The sequence below is a fragment of the Cetorhinus maximus genome, chromosome 5 (genome assembly GCF_964194155.1).
Source record: "Cetorhinus maximus chromosome 5, sCetMax3.hap1.1, whole genome shotgun sequence".
Lineage (NCBI taxonomy): Eukaryota > Metazoa > Chordata > Chondrichthyes > Lamniformes > Cetorhinidae > Cetorhinus > Cetorhinus maximus.
The window spans coordinates 14,465,343-14,486,922 of NC_135883.1; the positions used below are offsets into that span (position 1 = coordinate 14,465,343).

Genomic DNA, 21,580 nt, shown 5'->3' on the forward strand with positions numbered 1-21,580 from the left:
TAATTATATTTATTTGCAGAGTTGCACATTGCCAGCATACACCACCTAAACCAACGACCACAGTTTGTCTGATCTATTCACAGTGAATCCCCAGTTACTGCCCACTGCTGGCATACAATTAAACACAATCACTATACAAATAACAGATTCTTTTCTTTCTTTTTAAACAAAAAGTAGTGAACATATGCAATCAAAATTTCAAACCAAATTAAATCTAAGTTCCATACAAAGCATTACAAGATACCCTTCCTCTTGGACCTCTAAGAATTACTTTGTATGTGCATTTCTTTTTATTAGTTATCAGATAATTGGCGACTTTCATCCAACCACTTAATTTAGAGATTTTCTTCCTCTCCAGTGTTTGTTTCAAGCCAGCAAGGCCAATCTGTAACCCTTTCTCACTCACTCTTTTTGTAGAATGTACATTATCCCACAATGAACATAGGAATGAGGGCAGGATCGTACCAGATTTGCAGAGTGTGGTAACGGGTGGGAAAAAGGATGGTTTACCCACTGCCCGCAATGGCGGCTTTTGCGCTGTATCCTATTCCTGGCCCACACCGCATCATTGGTTACGCATTCATGGGGAACATGCTGGGCTGCTGGCGGGTGGGCTTGCATTTGCCCGCCCTGCCATGACCTCAACTCTTCTTCGCTCCGGGTGCCACATTTAAAATGCACCAGAGCACACGCTTACTTCATGTCTTCAGATCAGGACTGTTCCAGGCGACAGATGGCCCCAAAAGCAAAGATGGCAGTCCCCAATTTTAGTGACGCCTCTCTGGGGCACCTGCTAGATGCAGTGGAACGCCGCTGTGATGTCCTCTACACCTGCTCTGGCTGCAGGACTTCCATAAGAGTCACCTAGAAGGCGGTGGCAGCAGCAGTCAGCGCCATCAGAGCACACAGGAGGTCAGCCATCCAGTGCAGGAAGAGGATGAATGCTCTCATCCATTACACTAGGGTAAGTCAACCACCTCATCACTCTCAACTCACACACTTACAAACCCATCACACATCCACATGGATCTCATACCTCAAGGGACAACATCACTAACTCTCACACACACCCTCACATCTCCATCAGGCTCATACCCTCTGGAGCTCACATCCTCATCTCGTCCATGGCTCCACTCACCACACAAACATGTCACACAGTGCCATGCATCCTACTCACACTCTCTCCATCTATTTTCATGGAGAGAAGCTGGCTCACCATGGGAGGAAGAGGTCCCAGAGCGGGGAGTGGAGTGGCCCACATTAAGCCCCTCACTCACTTTGAGGAGCGTGCCATCGTGCTGACTGGTGAGGACATGGACCGTGTCTGTGGAGACAGTAAGGTCGGCAGTGAACACATGTGAGGATCCTGCACCACATCATCCCTCTCTAAATGCAACTGTGAGTGCTCTCTCTCCTGCTTTTGACTGCTTCCATGCACTAATCATCTCTACTTTGGTTCACAGGGAGCTCTGCCAAGACCCTCAGCCAGCCAGTTTCTCAGCTCCACCCAGGTCCTCACCTCTAGCCAAGAGGACTCCTCCTCCATGAAAGAGCTGGAAATAAACAGCCTGGAAGACCCATCACAGCGCTTACCCCACCCTCCACCAGCACAGGGACACATACCTCAATGGGACCTAGATCTATAGCAGGCTCAGGTTCACAATCTGGTGGTCCCTGCACGGACACGGACATGGACATGTGCCTGCAGCAGGAGGAGGCAGGTTCAGCCGAGTTCCCCAGCACTCGGAGGACTGCTGGGGAAAAGGCATCTGTGAGGTACGAGTCAGATGACGAGCCTCTGGATTCGGCCTTCCAACTCATCATGGAGAGCAAGCAGAAGGCGTGGGAACATCACGAAGAGTTGTTGGAAGCCGTCAACAGAGTGGTATGCAAGTCAGAGGAGTGCGTACACCTGCTCTCTGCTGAAGTGGTGCTCATGGTGGTCTCCATGGGAAAGATGGTGGATGCCATGGAGATCCTGGTCCAGCAGAATGCGGAGATGCACACAGACCTGAACTCTGCTGCGATAGCCATGGGTGAGTTCTGGCAGTATCAAAGCGAGAGGGAACTGGGCTTGACACTCCTCCAGGTGCTCCTTCCTCTTAAGGAATCAGGCTGGGGCCCTCAGGCAACCGAAGGGAGGAGGAATGGCAACTGGACACCCCTGGGTCATCCACTTAGGAATCTGAGGCTATCTTCTCCCTCCGAGTGCCCATTGCCCGTGACCATCTAAACCTTATCCTTCTTCATTGCAGAGGGAGCAGCTGGTCCACAGGAGGTCAGCCAAGCTAGGGCCAAGGCCTCATTTCTCCAGAGGACGCACGCTGAAGTCATCAGAGGCAACACAGCCAACCATTTCAAAGGCTGTCTACACCCCTGCTGCAGATGTCAGGGCAGCACCTAGAGGAAGTGGTAGGCCGAGAAAAGTTAAGAATTTCTGATCACGTGGTTGCACGGGTGAACACATTTTGTCACATTATAATCTGAAAATATATTTCCTTTCATTTTCAGCTTCATTTACAGGCTTCACGGGTCCTCCTCCTCCATTCCCCCCTCCAACTAGTAGTTCAGCTGCATGCATCTGGACCACGAGTAATTCTGGAGGGTGAAGTGTATGTGCGGGCAGGACCTTTCAGAGCCTTGAGGAAGCATTCTTCCACGCAAGCGGAGCCTTCAACCATCACACTCATCTCAATGTCCTGAGCATTTTCAATGCTGCCTGTTGGGGTTCGCTTTCAGTTGTCCATCTGAGCTGACCTGCATCTCCACCCACCCACTGAACGCACTCCCATGCAGCACCTGTGCCCGTCCAACACGAGGTTCCACTCACTTTCGATTTGAAAAACATGGTCGTGGTTAAGTTTCTGCTCAACTACCCGGCCTCTGTCCTTTCCCCTCACCCAGTCACCAATGTCCTTTCCCCTATCACTGTTGAACCCCCAGGCATCACATTCCACCTCCCCACCGTCACCTGCCAACCAGAACTCTTTTCTTTCCAGGATGTCTAGGTGAACGTGCACGTTTCCTACCTTCCTGAGAATCCCACCCCCATCCACATTGACCTCCCCAATCTCCTTCTTCCCACTTCCAGCGTCTGTGTCTGCCTCTGAGTCCCGGCCAACCACCCTTGTCATCCCTTCTGCCACTACCGTCGCGCCCTCACCCTCCTACCCTTCCAGTTCACTCTGCTCCCTCTCATACTCACCATTCCCTCCTACTATGCCCACCCTCAATTCGCTTCCCAGGAGGCAGTCATTGACTTCACAGACCCCCTCCCTTGCATGTTCACTTGGTCATTCCCCCCCTTACTCCTTTCTCCACCCTTACTCTATCCTCCACCCTTACTCTATCCTCCACCCTTACTACTTCCTCTCCCTGGACTCCTCCCCCTCCAAACTCCTTCCCCTCCTCTGGACTTCTTCCCTTATACCTTCCAACCCCTTACACACCTACCTCCCCAGCTGCCGCATTCTTCCCCATTACACCCTCATTTCCCGTATTACCTCCTCCCCCAACCCAACCTCACCTCCCTGACACTTTCGTTTCCCCCCGCCCCTCCCAACCTCACCCCCGCTGGTACACCTTCCTCTCCGAATGAAACCTAGACCTTTCTCTCATGGCCTCCCCCCCGGTACACCTTTCTCTCCCATTCACAGCTGGACCTTCCTCTCCACTTCATCGTCAATCATCAGGGCAGCCCATGGCCAAGACTGTGATGTCCCAAAGCAGACTCCTGACATCCCACTTCTGTGAGATACTTTGTGGTAGAGCCATGTGCATGAGAACCCATGCAGCACACAATGCACATGTTCCTCCAGGGTCCAACAGCTGTCCGGCTCTGGGATCTTCTGCTCCTCGGATGTCCTTGATCTCAGCAAGGCCCTAATGTTAGGTACAAAAACAAAAATACCTGGAAAAACTCAGCAGGTCTGACAGCATCTGCAGAGAGGGATACAGTTGATGTTTCGAGTCCGTATGACCCTTCATCAGAACTAAGACATATAGAAATGAGATGAAATATATGCTGGTAGAAGGGGGTGGGACAGGAAAGCCTGATAGAGGGTCAGTGATAGGTGGAGGCCGAGAATAGACTGCCAAAGATGTCATAGACAAAAGGACAAAGGGGTGTTGATGGTGGTGATATTATCGAAAAGATGTGCTAATGGGGACATTAAGGGAAGCAAGCTAGTGGCAGATGGCCCTAGTGCGGGTGGGGTGGGGTGGGGGGAGGGGATCTAAATGGGCTAAAAGGTGGAGATGAAACAATAGATTGAAATAAATTTAAAACTAGGAGGGAAAAGAAAAAATATAGTGTAAAAAAAAAAGATAAATTATTGGAAAAAGGTGGATCGGAAAGGGGGTGGGGATGGAGGAGAGAGTTCATGATCTGAAATTGTTGAACTCAATATTCAGTCCGGAAGGCTGTAAAGTGCCTAGTCAGAAGATGAGGTGCTGTTCCTCCAGTTTGCGTTGAGTTTCACTGGAACATTGCAGCAGGCCAAGGACAGACCTAATGTTAAGTCCCTACTTCTGCACATCACACTTGTCCAGACATGTTCTGGGCTGGCATGTTTTCTCGCTGGCGTAACGATAAATCTGGCATGGGGTAACAATTAAGGTTGGGCCTTACTTTGCACCCCACTAGTGGGATGCAAAGTGGGTTCAGGCCAGCTTCCAGTGGGATTGGCGTTCTGCCATGGCGGACACCATCAGGTGCTTTCACGCTGATGTGAAACTGATTTTTGGCCTTCCCTCCATATTGTTCCCTCCCCACCTGCCATGACACCCGCCACCAACAGGGGTGGAAAATTCCAGCCTTAGGATGAGTAGGCCATAGGGCCCTTTGAGCCTGCTCCACCATTCAATAAAATCATGGCTGGTCTGGTTGTGGTCTCAACTCCACTTTCCTGTCTGCCCCCCAATAACCCTTCACTCCCTTTTCTATCAAAAATCTAAATCAGCCTTGAATAAACACAATGACCCAGCCTCCACTGCTCTTTGGGGAAGAGAATTTCACATACTAACAACCCTCTAACAGAAAAAAGTTCTCCTCATCTCAGTCTTAAACAGTAGACTTATTATTATTTATTATTATTATATCTTATTCTTAAATGGTGTCCCTTGGTTCTCGTCTCCCCGACCAGTGTAAATATCTGCCCAGTATCTACCCTATCAAGTCCCCTCAGGATCATATATGTTTCAATATGTTAGCTTTCATTCTTCTAAATTCCAGTGGGTACAGGCCCAACTTGCCCAACCTTTCTTGAAAGGAAAGCCTTTCATCCCAGGAATGAGTTGAGCAAACTTTTTCTGTACTGCTTCCAACACAATGATATCTTTTTTTCAAATACGGATACCAAAACTGTACACAATGGCCAGATGTGGTCTCACCAATGCCCTGTACAACTGTAGTAGAACATCCCTACCTTTATTTTCTATTCTCCTTCCAAATGCTAATATTGCATTTGCCTTCCTAATCACATGCTGCACCTGCATATTAACATTTAGTGATTCATGTACCAGGACACCCAGATCTCCCTGTACTACTGAGTTCCGCAGTCTCTCTCCATTTAAATAGTATACTGCTTTTCTATCCTTCCTGCTAAAGTAGACAGGTTCACATTTTGCCACATTACACTTCATCTGCCAAATTTCTGCCCACTCATTTAACCTGTCTGTTTACTTTTGGAGACTCTCCAACTCATTTAACAACTTATTTTCCTACCTATATTGGTGTTATTGGCCAATTTAATTACCATACATTCGGTCCTTTCATAGAAACATAGAAAATAGGAGTAGGCCATTCGGCCCGTTGAGCCTACTCCACCATTCGATATGATTATGGCTGATCCTCTATCTCAATGCCATACTCTTGCTCCCTCCCCATACCCCTTGACAACTTTAGAATCTAGAAATCTATCTATTTCCTTCTTAAGTATATTAGTGACTTGGCCTCCACAGCCCTCTGTGGTAAAGAATTCCACAGGTTCACCACCCTCTGAGTGAAGAAGTTTCTCCTCATCTCAGCCCTAAATGGCCAGCCCGTATCCTGAGATTGTGACTCCTTTTCTAGATCCCCCAGCCAGAGGAAACATCAACCCTGCATCCAGTCTGTCCAACCTGGTCAGAATTTTATATGTTTCAATGAGATCCCCTCTCATTCTTCTAAGCTCCAGTGAATACAGGCCTCGTCAGCCCAATCCTTCCTCGTACGACAATCTTGCCATTCCAGGAATCAGTCTGGTGAACCTTCGCTGCACTCCCTCTATGGCAAATATATCCATTCTTAGGTAAGGAGATCAAAACTGCACACAATACTCCAGGTGTGGTCTCATCAAGGCCCTGTATAGCTGCAGTAAGACATCCTTGCTCCTGTACTCAAATCCTCTTGCAATGAAAGCTAATATACCATTTACCTTCCTAACTGCTTGCTGCACCTGCATGTTTGCTTTCAGTGATTGGTGTACAAGAACACCCAGGTCCCTTTGTACATCAACATTTCCCAATCTATCACCATTTAAATTATACTCTGCCATTCTGTTTTTCCTAGCAAAGTTGATAACTTCACACTTATCCACATTATACTACATCAATCATGTATTTTCCCACTCACTCAACTTGTCTAAATCGCCTTGAAGCCTCTTAACATCCTCCTCACTACTCACATTCCCACCAAGTTTCATATCATCAGCAAGCTTGGAAATATTACATTTGGTTTCCTCATCCAAATCATTGATATGTATTGTGAATAGCTGGAGCCCAAGCAATGAGCCCTGCGGTACCGCACTAGATACTGCCTGCCATTCCGAAAAAGACCCATTTATTCCTGCTCTCTGTTTCCTGTCTGCTAACCAATTCTCAATCCATGCCAATATATTATTTCCAATCCCTTGTGCTTTAATTTTGCACACTAACCTCTTATCTGGGACTTTATCGAAAGCTTTCTGAAAATCCAAATATATCACATCCACTGGTTCTCCTTTATCTTTATCCAAATCATTCATGTACATTGTAAATAGTTGAGACCTCAGCACTGATCCCTGTGGAACTCCACTAGTTACAGCTTGTCAATCCAAAAAGGACCCATTTATCCCTATTCTCTGCTTCCTGTTAGCTAACCAATCCTTGACCCATGTCACACCATGTTCTCTTATCTTGTGTAGTAGCCTTTGATGAGGAACCTTATCAAGTGCGTTTTGGAAATCCAAGTAAATCACATCTACAGGTTCCCCTTTATCTACCTTGCTTGATACTTCTTCAAAAACGCTAATACATTGGTCAAACACGATTTCCCTTTCACAACCACGTTGACTCTGCCTGATCACAGTATGATTTTCTAAACATCCTACTATAACCTTCTTAATAATGGATTTTAGCAATTTCCTATGACAGATGTTAGGCTAACTGGCCTGTAGTTTCTATCTCCCCCTTTCTTGAAAAGAGTTGTAACATTCACTATTTTACAATTCACTGGGACCCTTCCAGAATCTAAAGAATTTTGGAAGATTATAATCAATGCATCTACTATCTCTGTAGCCACTTCTTCTACAGCCCTAGGATGCAGGCCATTTGGTCCTGGGCACTTGTCAGCCTTTAGGCCTAATAGTTTTACCAGTACTTTTTCCTTCATGATGGTGATTGTTTTAAGTTCCTCCTCACTGTTCAGTTTTTTTTATTTTCAAGTATCTTTGGGAAGTTTTCTAAGTCTGCTAGAGTAAAAACAGACACCACACCAAATAGTTGTTCAACTCCTCTGCTTTTTCCTTCTTTTCTATTATCAATTCCCCAGATTCACTCTCTAGAGGAACAACACCAACTTTAGTTATTCTTTCCCTATCTAAATACTTGTAGAAACTCTTACTATCTGGTTTTATATTACTAGGTAGCTTTCTCTCATACTCAACTTTCGTCTTATTTTAAAATCATTCTTCGCTGGTTTTTAAAATCTGACCAATCTTCTGACCTACCACTAATCTTTACAGATTCGTACAGTGTTTCTTTCAATTTGATACAGCCCTTAACTTATGTATTCAGCCACAGATGATGCATCCTTCTCAAAGAATCTTTCTTTCTTTCTGGAATAAATCTTTGTTGAGAGTTATTAAATATCTCCTTAAAAGTCTGCCACTGCATATCTACTGTCCTACCTTTTAACCCAGTTTCCCAGTTCACTTTAGCTAGCTTTCCTTTATTCAGGTTTAAAACACTGGTCTTAGAATTTCATGTTCCGTTTGAAGGGGTGAAGTGTGGGTCTAATTCAATAAACAGTTATTTCCTTATTGTCGTTAACCAGTGGTAAAAGAACTGCTAATTTCTAACCTATAACTTAAACTTTACCCCCTTCTTAAATCCCTATACACACACATACAAGACACACAAAAACATGGATTTTAAGGGCGGGATAAACAGTTCAGTAACACAAATTCTGGAGTACAGGATTCGATGGGTTGATTTTGATCGATGTCTTCTAAACTCCTTTCAGTACTTGTTGATCTTCCAGCACTTTCAGTATTTAGTTCACTGGTTGAGCACTTGCCTTTCACTGTCCCTAGCAGTGATTTTCCACTTTGCCTCTTTACAAGGGTTTATAGAGAGAGCAGGTAATAGAGATATGAAGAGAAAAAGCCAGCTAGCTTATTGTGGAATTACTAGAATCTTCCACACAGAGGAGCAAGAGGTTTTAGGTCTTGTTCCTTTCAGGCTAGGAGCTATTCAGCTGCACTGCTCTAGGCACAAGGCTTGGTCACCTGGTCAGGAGCCAATTAAAGTGCTTTTGTCAGAATACTCCCTTGGCCCAGGACTCCTTTCTGGCACCATCCTGACTTTCATGGCACACTCTGTTCCAGGACTGCAACATTGTATACATCTTTCATCCTGTTCCAATGGACATATCTTTCAACCTGCAGCCATTGTAATTTTAATCCAAAATCCAACAGAAAATAAAAAGGTATGTTCTTTGCAACAGTCCAACAGAAATAAAAAGATAGGTTCCTTACAATGGTTACAGACTGCATTTGGGACAGGATTTCTAAGGAAAATGTGTCTCAGTGGCTCACTTCTTACCCCCACTCACTATGATTCATTCTTCTCTCAATCCCCTGCTCAAAAAATACATTTCCTACCCCTTTATCTTCCTACAAACTATTTTCCTTCCTACCGGTCTATTGGTATATTTACTATTTTCCCATTAAACTACCCACTTAAACCCTGTATTCTCTTTACTTAATCACCACATCCTTAGCCTTTCATCTGCTCTACCTCAATGTTCCCAAGTGTGGGTGACAAAGTAATCAGAGTCACCATTAGCTTGTCCCCTTGTTATGTTTCCAAAGAGTCTTTATTTTCTTTCAAAATTGAACACTTCTAAAATGCCCAATTTGAAGGAGGGAAAAGAAACTGCTAGCTTTACTCTCTCTCTCAGGTTTTAGAAATTAGAATCTATCTCAATGGGTGCAATGATTAATACTGACATTTTCTATGTTAAGAAAACATATGACATCATTAGCAGACTTCAAACCTATTTTTTAAATTTTCAAATCACATTTAACATTAACATGAAGACTTTCCTTTTCCCGCCTTTTCTCTGATCTAGACTTTCTTTTTTACCCCCATAGCTTAATACACTTTCTAAAGTTTATAATGACGGGAGGTCTCGTGGTACAGTGGGTAGGATCCCTGCCTCTGAGCCAGAAGCTCCTGGTTTGAATCCCACTTGAGGACTTGGTGGCCACGAAATGTGCTTTCATAACATGACCAAACAGGGTGATTATCAACCTGTAAACCTTCCATTATGCCTACACCGGTGATGAGAGCAGAAAAGTCTCCTGGTCAGCCCCGATTGATGTGGAGTGGCTCTTTGACAGCAGACTGGTGACCTGGTCCAGGCAAAAATAGCTACTGAAACATACATAAGCACGTGCGTAACCTGCCGAAAGCTTCTATGACTAAGTCTAAAGTTTATAATACAGAAAATATAAGCTACAAAAGCAGCGTAACCTGAACATCTGAAGGAAGCAGAACACTTTCCTTTTATGCACAAGAAAATATACAAAGTATCTACAGATTTTTAAAATACTTTCAATGTGAATTTTCTCTCAATAAAGCTTTTGAAGTTAATCTTCTTGGCTTTCAATAATAGAAACAGTTCACTCAGTAGAAAGTGCTAGAAGTTGAAAGAAAAAATAATGCATCAGGGAGGCACTGATACATGATGGAAAATTAGGCACACTGGGACAACTGGGGAAGCCAGCACATATTTCTCATGTAACCAGTTGCACATCATGCCAACAAAATAGAAATATGCCCATACCTCACTATCTTGGTTTGATACATTCACTTGTATAATGCTGAGAAAAGAGGCTATCCTCTATCTAACAGCCTAGCTGAATGAAATGGTGAAATCCCTAATTCTCAAATATAGACAGACCAAACAAGAGCTACACATTGCAATGTTACATCTGAGAGTGACGCCTTTAAGTGCAACTATTCCATCACTGGCAGAGCTCAGGTTTGGCAGACCAGTGCATACCAATTTACCTACTCTTCTCCATTATACCCTCTCAGAAAACAGAGAGCAACTTTTAAAACTACAACAGAAGATGACCAACGTGCATGATAAAAATGCAGGTACAGAATTGCCAAGTTTACAGCTGGGACAACAAGTTCGCATCCAGGATTCTACAGAAGGTACATGGCAACCAGCCGAGGTAACAAGTATTTATTCAGAACCAAGGTCCTATGAAATCATTATGTTCAAAGGTGCAACATTGAGGCTTAACCAAGGACAAATCAGATTCATTCGAGCTCCTCAACCACTGTACAGTCCTATTGCATCTAGGATAAGATCTCAAGTGCAACCAAGAGCAACATCCAAGAATGATAATCCCACAGGTCACTGTGAGCAATTAAAGGAACCTCCAGACAAAGTTACCATCACAAGATCTGGGCGAACCAGCAGATTATCTTCATGCTTTAGAGACTCATAGGTTCATCAGTTCTATGCATTTATGTAATGGTAACTACACATGAACATGTATTGTAAGTAGGTGCACTTCTTTGGAAGGGGGAAGTATTTTTAAAAAGAAAGAGGGTTGTTGTAATAAGTCTTTAAGGGATATCAGCATGACAACACTAGATGGGAAATGTGTCATGTGATCTAGTCTTAGTTCCACTTTTGCTTTGAGCAGATCACAAACACACAGCTCTGATGTCCTCAAGCTTTGTATCTATGTATAACTGCTGTCATGTGCCTTGCCTTAATAAACGAACCCACAACGTGTTTACCCAATCCCTTGTGAGCGACTGGTGTCTTGTGTCTTATACAGTAAAAAAGCCCAAGGTATTATATCATTATAATAACACAACACTTGTGAACCACTGTTTCACTGATTCACGAGCACAGTGTTATCCTTGTGTCCTGGCCTAAATTAATCAACACGAGCAAAAGTTAACCATTATCACTGAGCACAATCAGATTCAAATTCCTAACAGTGTTACCTAATGCATAATAATTAAAAGGTTTGATCTGTGTAAGGTGCTGGAGAACTGAACAGTCTTAAAAATGTTCAGTACATGTACATACCTGTACAATTGGAAATATTGTATTACAGTTCCATAGATATTCCACACATTGTATGGTTGGCATGCAGACAGTAGCTGTCCTTTTGAAAGGAGAGTTTTACAGTGGCATACATTCACCAGCCAGGGAACATGAATTACACTAATTCTACAAACTATTACAATGCTAAGTATTTTCATTTGTGAAGCATGAATCCATAAATCATTAATTTATATTTTAATAACATAAAAGAAGGAATTTTATAATTGATTGCAAAAAAACAAGGACTAAAAATAATCTATCAGATCAATGAAAAATTTAACGGGAAATTACTTTTGTATAGTACATGTATTATTGAACTTGCCGTTTATAATAGTGAAACACAATTAACCAAAACAAATGTGAAGAATGAGAATAAAAACACTTTTAAACATGTTAACTAAATGTCATCACATTAACTATAGATACTGGAATGAGAGTTGTTTTATGTTTTCTCTAGGTAATGTAATCACTTCAAGCAATGACCATCCATCAGAACAAAGATGGTTTAAAAAAAGGTAATCTCCTGATAAAATGCAGACACTGGGAATGACTATTAACTGACAGCAAGTATTTAAGAGCTAAAATACAGTTTAAATTTAGTAGCACTGATCTCACAGCAGTTACTGACAACAACCATACATCCCAGACTCTTTCCAAATTGTTCAGTTGACAGGTTCAAATCAAGAAAAAAAAAAAATTCTTTACGCAGAGATAATTTGTTTGATGTTGGAACATTCTTTCCTTGGGTAAGTAGATATATACACAAAAAATGCTAGCCAAGTTCCTATAGACTATTTTCTCTTTTTCTCTTTATTTTGGATCTATGGCAATGACTGCATGCTGGCAAAATTAAATTCATTGAACACATCCCTGGAATATGACACAAAAAAGATTTCACGACTCAAGTGGCCCACCAATATTCTCTTCAAGGCCAGCATCATAGGCATCATGATGATCAGACAAATTGTTTTTGAGTAATATGCATTTCAGCCATGGACAATTTTCCCTTCCTCTGCCTCATGAATAAGACCATTATAATTTACTTTAAGGATCTGGTAAAGATATGGATATTGCTCGATAGAGGTACGGAGGATTATAGAACTAAGGGGGTAGATGGAAGGCAGGTCATCCCTGATTTAAACAAATGGTGACGTACACTCAAGGGACTCAATGGCATATTCCTGTTCCTGCTTCACGTGTGACTCCAATATATAGAAACTTAGGAATTTCTCACTTATGTTATAATTTTAAAGTAGTCCAGCATTCTCAAATGTGTGTCCCTCTATCTCTTGGATAAACTTATTGTCAAAATTCACTCACAGACAAAATAACATTTCACCTTTGGAATCTGACGCATTGCTAAGCTCATGTCATAGATGCAGTGAAAGTGCTTGATAAATGCAAAAGAAAGTAGTTTTTTTAAATCGTCCAACTAGGAAAGCACTCTCCTCATCGCCCTCTTTATAAAAAAAACATTTTCGAAGTGAGCTCAAAGTTGAAACCGTTTTGTGTTTTCTTGTTGCATTTTCTGCTTTGAACTGGTCTGAAGTTAAGCATAATCACATGTTCAAAAATTCCATTCTCACTGTCAGCAAATTTATCTCAACACATAAGAATGACTTCTCGACTTGAAATTTAGCAAATTAATTAATTCAATAAATGACTCCCAGACCAGTCACATGAAAGGACTTGGGGTCAGACGTCTTTGGATCTGATGCATATTCAGCTCCCAGGTGGGTGTTGATTGTGTAAACGTTTGAGCAGATTGCATTTGCCAGTTCAAACCAATGTTTGTTTGAAGTTTCAGTATCTGAGCAATACGACTTTGTGGATTTGCATAATTGCCTGTTTCCAATTTGTGCTTGGCTAGTACCCATGCATGAATGTTGTAGGACCAGCTGGATAATATAAAATAATGATTATTAAAAAGGTTTCTTTCCCCAACTTGAGTGCCAGTTGTATTTTCAGTCTTGGGGCAGGATGGGCTGCCACTGACCTTAAAGCTCCCCAGCAGCAGAGGCCATCAGCAGGCACAATCCTCTAGCACTTGCTGGTCCCTGCATTTTCATTATTCTACTGCCTTAGGGAACAGGTTTGGTCTTTATGCCAAAGAGTTTGGCAAACCTTTTCTATGATTTGAAAATAAATCCACCTAGGGCAGAATTTTCTGTCTACTGGGCGGGTGGGCCCGACCCAATCTCTGGCGGGCAGAGAGCCGATCCCCGCCAGCAAAGTGGGCCCTGCTGCCATTTTACGTGGGCAGGCCAATTAAGGCCTGCCCAGCGTGATGTCTGGCGGGAAGCGCTATGTGCTTCCTGTGCGGGCGGGGGGGGGGATTCTCCAAAAGCGAGAGTCCGCTCTTTCGCACACGCGCACGATATAGCGCACATCTCCCTGAGGCTAAGTGCTGCCTCAGGGAGATCGCTTCAACGCTGAAAAATAGAAAAAAAATTCCCTGTCACGTGAGATGGGACATGTTCATAATTTACATAATAACTTTATTAAAATTTTTGAAACCCTGCATGAAACCTCATCCCACCGCTGGATGAGGTTTCATGTTTTATCTATTTGCCGCCAGGGCTCCTGGCCTGCCCGCCAACCTTAAGGTTGGACGGGCAGGTCCTTTAATTGTTTCAATGATCCTGTCAATGGCCTCAATTGGCCATTGACAGGTCGGCGGGCGCACAGCTGATTTTGCTGCGGGCCCGCCTTCCTGAAAATTTAAATGGGGTGGGGTGACATCGGGGGGGTTCCGCCCAACATCATCCCGCGTCATTTTACGCGTCAGCGAGCGGACCCCGCCCCCTGCTCGCCGATGGCAAAATTCTGCCCATGGTCTCTGACAGTATGGATGCAGTGCTATAATGCCATGACAGAAATGAATCAAACAGAATCACAGAATCTTTACAGCACAGAAGGAGTCCATTTGGCCCATCGAGTCTGCACTGGCTCGTTGAACAAGCATTCTACCTAGTACCACTCCCTTGCCTTATCCCTATAACCTTGTACATTCTTTCTTTTCAGGTAGCAATCCAATTCCCTTTTGAATACCTTGATCGAACCTGCCTTCACCATCCTTTCAGGAAGTTTGCTCCAGACTCCAACCCACTCTGGGTGGAAAAGTTTTTCCTCACATCACATTTACTTCTTTTGCAAATTATTTTGAATCTGTGCCCTTTAGTTCTTGATGTACTCTTAAGTGGGAACAGTTTCTCATTATTTACCCTGTCCAGACCCCTCAGGATCTTGAATATCTCTGTCAAGTCTCCTCTCAGCCTTTTTTTCCCCAAGGAAAACAGATCCAACCTCTCCAATCTATCCTCATAGCTACAGCTGTTTATCCCTGGAATAATTCTCGTGAATCTCCTCTGTCGTCTCTCAATGCCTTCACATCCTTCCTCAAGTATGGTGCCCAGAACTGGATGCAGTACTCCGGATGAGGCCCAACTAGTGTCTTATACAAGTTTAACATGGCCTCCTTATGCTTGTACTCAATGCACCATTAATAAAACCTAGGATACCATATGCTTTATTAACTGCTCTCTCAACATGCCCTGCCACCCTCAATGACTCATGTACAAATACACCAAGGTCCCTTTGTTCCTGCACCTCTTTTAAAGTTTCTCCCTTTAGTTTATACAGTCTCTCCATATTCTTCATGCCAAAATGAATCACCTCACACTTCTCTGCATTGAACTTCATCTGTCATTTGTCTGCCCAATCCACCGTATAAACTAAAGGGAGAAACTTTAAAAGAGGTGCAGGAACAAAGGGACCTCGGTGTATTTGTACATGAGTCATTGAAGGTGGCAGGGCATGTTGAGAGAGCAGTTAATAAAGCATATGGTATCCTAGGTTTTATTAATGGTGCATGTCTATATCCTTTTGAAATTCAAGATTGTCCTCATCACAGTTGACAAAGCTTCCAATCTTTGTATTATCTGCAAATTTTGAAATCATGCCCTGCACACCACAGTCTAGGTCATTAATATACATCAAGAGCAGCAAGGGGGTCCCGTCACTGACCCCTGGGGGACTCCACTACAGACCTTCCTCCAATCTGAAAAACAACCATATGAAAATATGGTGTTTTCTGTATGCAAAATGCAATTTGTGTCACAGAAATACTTTATTACAGCACAGAAACAGGCCCAATTTGGTCCAAGCAACCTGTTAGGGCATTCATCTTCCAGGTGAGCAAACTGACCTAATCACATTTGCCCACATAGTTCTGAAATTCCTTGATCTACCCTTTCAATCCATCAAGCCCCATAAATCTGAAATAAAAAGGGAAAATGCTGGAAGTACTCAGCAGGTCAGGCAGCACGTATGGAGTGAGAAACAGAGGCCTGGATTTTCGTTCCTGGGTTGGATGCGCAGAGCCAGGATATTTCCTGCCAGGGGGACGGGCTGGCTTAGAAGTTGGGCTGCGCAGAAAGCCTGCCTCTGTGCACAGGCACTGTGTGAAAGATTAAAAAAGCAATAAAACAAAAAAACCCCTCCAGCCCTAATCCCTCACCACCCCCCCCCACACACTTCCCATGCTCCATCCATGCCAACCCATGTCATCTCATGCCCTGTACCCACCCCCAAACCCTTAATGTCAACCTATGCCCCTGTACCCACCAAGTCCCCATACCCTCCACACCAACCTATGACCCTTTACACATAGCAAGCAATTCTTTTAATACTCCAGATATATTTTTTTTCCAAAAATTTGAAGGGCAGATCTTTTAAATGCCTTAAAAGCTCTTTGACAGTTGCTTTTGATGGGTCCTCTTGACAGTTCTGTCATGTCCACTTGGCAGTCTTGACAAATCCTCTTGACAGTCTTGACAGGTCCTCTTGACAGTTCTGACAGCTCCCTTAGATAGCTGCTTTTGACAATTTTAACAGTTGATTTTGACAGGTCTGTTGATGGCTCCAATGAGCTTGACAGTAATGAGTTTATACACTTTTATGCACATTTATGCCTATTTTTAACACTTCCAAAGGGCACCTAATATCCACCATAGGGCACCTTACTTTCACCGAAGGTGTCCTGGGACCAGGTCCAAAGGGGTATCCAAAGAAGTCCAACAAGTTCAGACCAGTTCTTAACAGGTCTAATCTGCACACGTTGATTTCACACTCCTGGCCTACCAAAATCCCACTTTAGTGGAGGCAGATGATGATTTAAATGGCCAATTCTCCATAAACCAGACATGAGCGAAATGGTCCCTGCCTCGGTAAAAATAGGGAGTGCCGTATTCGGGATTAGGACTTCTGATTTCAGTGCCCATCCACCATTTTCACCACGACAGAGAGTTTTAAGATGGTTTGAAAGAAGGCTCTGCATAGACAGGGAGATAAAGTCTCCGGAACAGTGATCGGTCTTGCAGGAGTGGCCCTGTTTCAGCTTGGCTGCATCAACCGTGACTTGTGGATGCCAAGGGCCTAACACACCCCCTCCCCTTCTATGGATCGGCTCTTTGGCTGGACCGGACCTGCGACCACATGGCCTAGGTGATGAGAGTCGCTGCGTTGGAGCCTTGGCTGCTTAGCAATAGGGGCTTTTGGGCTGGAATACCTGTACACAAGGAAAGGCTAGGCAAGCAAAAGTTGGGCAGTCTCCTTGGCCTGGAGCTTTCCAGAGCAGAGGAATAGCAGGATTTTAAGGATGGTCGAGTGTCTGCAGATGGGCTCTGTCTACCTGGGATCGTAGAGCTTCCCTAAACTCCGCACTTTGCCTCATCTTGATTCTATTAAATACACCACTAATGCCTGATGCAGGAGACGTTTTGGAGGACACAGCCATACTGTGTATCCATTGGTTGTATCCATGGGGGGGAAGGAGCATGAGGACTGAAGACTCTTCTCTATTTTTCCATCTCTCTTTATTCTATTTTGGCTTGATGTTGGCGCTATACTATAGTGATACAGGTTGTGGTATTGCTGATGTCATTCTCTTTTTTTCTTTTGGTTATGTATAAGCAATTGTACCGACAGCGAATTTCCGTGAGGACAATGAAAGCATACTGAGTATTGGGTGAGTACTCTCATTCTGTTTTTCCTTCACCTTCAATTGTAGCACCACGATTTGCAACCAGCTGATTTATAACTGCGTTGGATTTTGCAGACCAGAAACAAGCCAGTTGGCCCATTAGGTCTATGCCAGTGTTTATGCTAGCTTCCTCCCACCTTACTCCATTTCACCATATCATCATATCCTTCCATTCCCTTTGCCCTCATTTATTATATAGCTTCCTTTTAAATGCATCCATTTAGCGCAGACTGTACCTTGGTTAAAACTTTGTCTGCTTTATGTGCTTTGTCAGATCCATGTGAAAGTTGTTCTTGGTGTATGCTACAGAGCTTTTGTTAAAAATAAGAAAAGATTTTGCTCAAACTTTGTTCCAGTTGGTCTTGTGATTCTAATAAACACAGAACTCATCTCGAAACGGTTTTAAGAAAAAAACTTTATAGCATATGAACAACAGTACTTAATATATATATATACTGGTCTAGTCCTCCGATGGCTAAGTGAGTGCAGGAGTTTAGAGCCCAAATTTAATCGCCAGTCACTGCTGTGTTTGATTCTACCCAAGGCAATGACTAGGCCTGTTACAGTTGGTCTCTCTATCCTTGAGTTGGATAAGGGGAAATTGGTCGAACTCCTGATAACTGTCCTGTGCTATAAGTGTACCTGTAAGTATATAGTTAGAACCAAAGAAAGGTTTAAGCACAGAGGAGGCAATTCGGCCCATCTTGTCCATGCCAGCCCGAGGACACCCAGGTACCCTTTTTAATCCCACCTTCCTGCACCTGGCCCATAGCCCTGCAGCTTACAGCACTTTAGGTGGAGATCCAGGTACTTTTTAAAAGAGTTTAGAGTTTCTGCCTCTACCACCAACTTGGGCAGCGAATTCCAGACACCCACTGCCCTCTGCGTAAAAAAGTTCTTCCTCATGTCCCCCCTTAGATCCAAGATAAGTGGCAGAAAGCTATGTCCCCTAGTTCTAGAATTCTCCACCAAGGGAAACAATTTTATCCTGTCCACTCTATCTATTCCCCTCACAATTTTGTACACCTCAATCAAGTCACCTCTCAGCCTTCTTTGTTCTAAGGAAAATAACCCCAACCTATCCAATCTCTCCTCGGAGCTACACTTTTCTAACCCTGGCAACATTCTTGTAAACCTCCTCTGCACTCTCTCCAGAGCTATTACGTCCTTCCTGTAATGTGGTGGCCAGAACTGCATACAATACTCCAGTTGTGGCCTCACCAGTGTTTTATACAATTCCAACATTATATCCTTACTTTTATATTCTATACCTCTGCCAGTGAAGGAGAGCATTCCATATGCCTTCTTTACAACCTTGTCTACTTGAACTGCTGCCTTCAGGGACCTGTGTACTTGTATGCCAAGATCTCTCACTTCATCTACCCCTCTTAGTATATTCCCATTTATTGTGTAATCCCTGTAACTGTTTGACCTCCCTAAATATATAACCTCACATTTCTCTATGTTAAAATCTATCTGCCGCTTTACCGCCCACTCCACCAACCCATCTATATCGTTTTGGAGATTATGGCTATCCTCTACACTATCCACTACTCGCCCCATCTTTGTCTCATCTGCAAATTTCCCAATTGTGCCCCCCACGTTCACGTCCAATCTTTAATATATAACACAAACAGCAAGGGCCCCAACACCGAGCCCTGTGGAACACCACTTGAGACAACTTTCCATTTGCAAGGGCATCCGTCGACCATTACCCTTTGTTTCCTGTTACAAAGCCAACCTTTTATCCAGTTTGCCACATTACCCTGAATCCCATGGGCTTTTACTTTCCTGACCAATCTGCCGTGTGGGACCTTGTCAAATGCCTTGCTAAAATCCATGTACACAACATCCACTGCACTACCTTCATCAACCCTTCTTGTCACTTCCTCAAAGAATTCAATCAAATTTGTGAGGCAAGACCTTCCTTTAACAAATCCATGCTGACCATCCCTGACTAGTCCATGCCTTTCCACATGACAGTTAAGCCTATCTCTCAGGATTGATTCTACTAATTTGCTCACCACCATTTCAGCCTGTATGCCCTATGAATTCAAAGGGCCTTTGACTCTGTTATTCTAATCAAAACTCCAACAATTTTTTCCAAGTCTTGACATTTATATTTCCACAAACCAGACGGTATCTAACTATATCTCCATTTTGTTTCCTGTCTAAAGCCTCAATATCCTTACTATAATGTGGAGCCCAATACTGCACACAGTACTTTAACTGAGGTGTTATTAAGATTTTATATGGGCTTTTATATTCTATACTTGGTGATTCAAACATAGAATCCCATTACCATTTTTATACATACTTAACCAAAGATGTTGAGGGAGAAATTTAGACTTACCTCTATTCCCTGGTGCAAGCAGTACTGCTATCGGTGCTGTCCATGTGGAATTCTTCAATGAATCATTGAAGAATGCCGCGCAGACCACACATGTAGTGGCCCACAGTGCTGCTTGTCCCCAGGGATTTGAGGTAAGTTTGCCTACCACCACTTCTGGTGAACAAATTATTTCTCCCATCATAATATCACATAAAACTATCATAATAAATAGCATTTATTAAAGTACTTCTATATTAGTTGCATGGATTTTCATTGGTCCAGATTTTGTTATACTTTCACTTGTCCACAGAATATCTGTGGGATTTTACACTGCAGGTTGCTTTTGTTAGACAGTGCAGCACTCTCTAGGTTGGATCTGGGATCTGTGTAAAGAAGACAAATAATGGCATGTCTTCTCTACAAATCAGCTTCAAGAATTCTTACTGAGGCACATAGAGGCCTGGATTTTTGCCAGGATGGAGACCCTTTAAGTCAAGGTGAAAATGGTGGAGAATTCATGAAATCGGAAGTCCCGCTCCCGAACGTGACACTTCCGAATTTCGCGGGGGTGGGAAAGGAGTAAGGCTGGGGTTTGAGCATGCACAGTCTACGGGGGCAGCTGGCCATTTAAATCCTCAGCTGCCTCCATTGAAGTGGGATTTTGGTAGGCCCGGTGTGTGGAGAGGTAAGGTAACCCTTTCGATCTGGTCCTAGGTCACTTTTGCTAGAGATAAGGTGCCCTTTGGAAGATGCTGTTGTTAATGAGAGTGAGAGTGATGAGGCCCAGATTAAAGTATCCAATGAGCATCTGGAAGTAGAAGAACCAGTTTTCAACACAATTGCTGAGAATTACAGAATATTTAGCCGTTTCTACCAGTCAACACTGACTGCATGGTAAGATGGCTCCTTCCCTTCAGCTAGAACAGCAGGGAATAGTTCTGCCTTGTGGAATATTTGATAATCATATTCTACACATATCCCTCCAACTTTTAACCTCCTAAGCTGCCAGCCACATTGCAGGAATATTTTTATACTGAGATGGCTTTGGACTTGTCTCAGAGGATGTGTCTCATTATAATATTAGAGGACACAATATTTTAGTTTGTCTGAATAGACATGGAGTGAATCTGCTACAAGGCTAATCAAATATAGGCACATAGGAAGAAATGAACAGGAGTTGACCATTCAGCCTCTCAAGCCTGTTTCACCATTCATTGAGGTCATGGCTGATCTCTATCTCCAGACAGAAGGTTAGGATTAGAGTTAAATTTTTTGAGGGAATATTGTAATTGGAGACTCTTTGAAGAAAGATGACTGAAACTAGGTATAAAGTGACAGAATATGATTTTCCACCATTGCTTTGTGACATGAAACCTTATGATCAATGGAAAACTACAGTCAAGGCATGGACATGGGTTACGTCGCTACCGAAAAGAAAGCAAGGGATAGCTCTGGCACTTTCGCTTTCTGCCAGGAGCAAGATCCACTGCAAAGTGTTCTCAGGACTAGGCGTTCAAGATTTGGACAACGAAGGAGCTTTGGACATTCTCTTAAAATTCATGGATAAAATTTATATGAAAGATGACTTATTGAGTGCATATGAGTC

General features: G+C 43.3%; 1 protein-coding gene across 3 annotated transcripts in view; it reads right to left on the reverse strand.

Annotated features, from left to right (window-relative positions):
• The window catches only part of ldah (lipid droplet associated hydrolase), a 344,701-nt gene that overhangs the window by 89,538 nt on the left and 233,583 nt on the right, over positions 1-21,580 (reverse strand). The window lies entirely within an intron of this gene.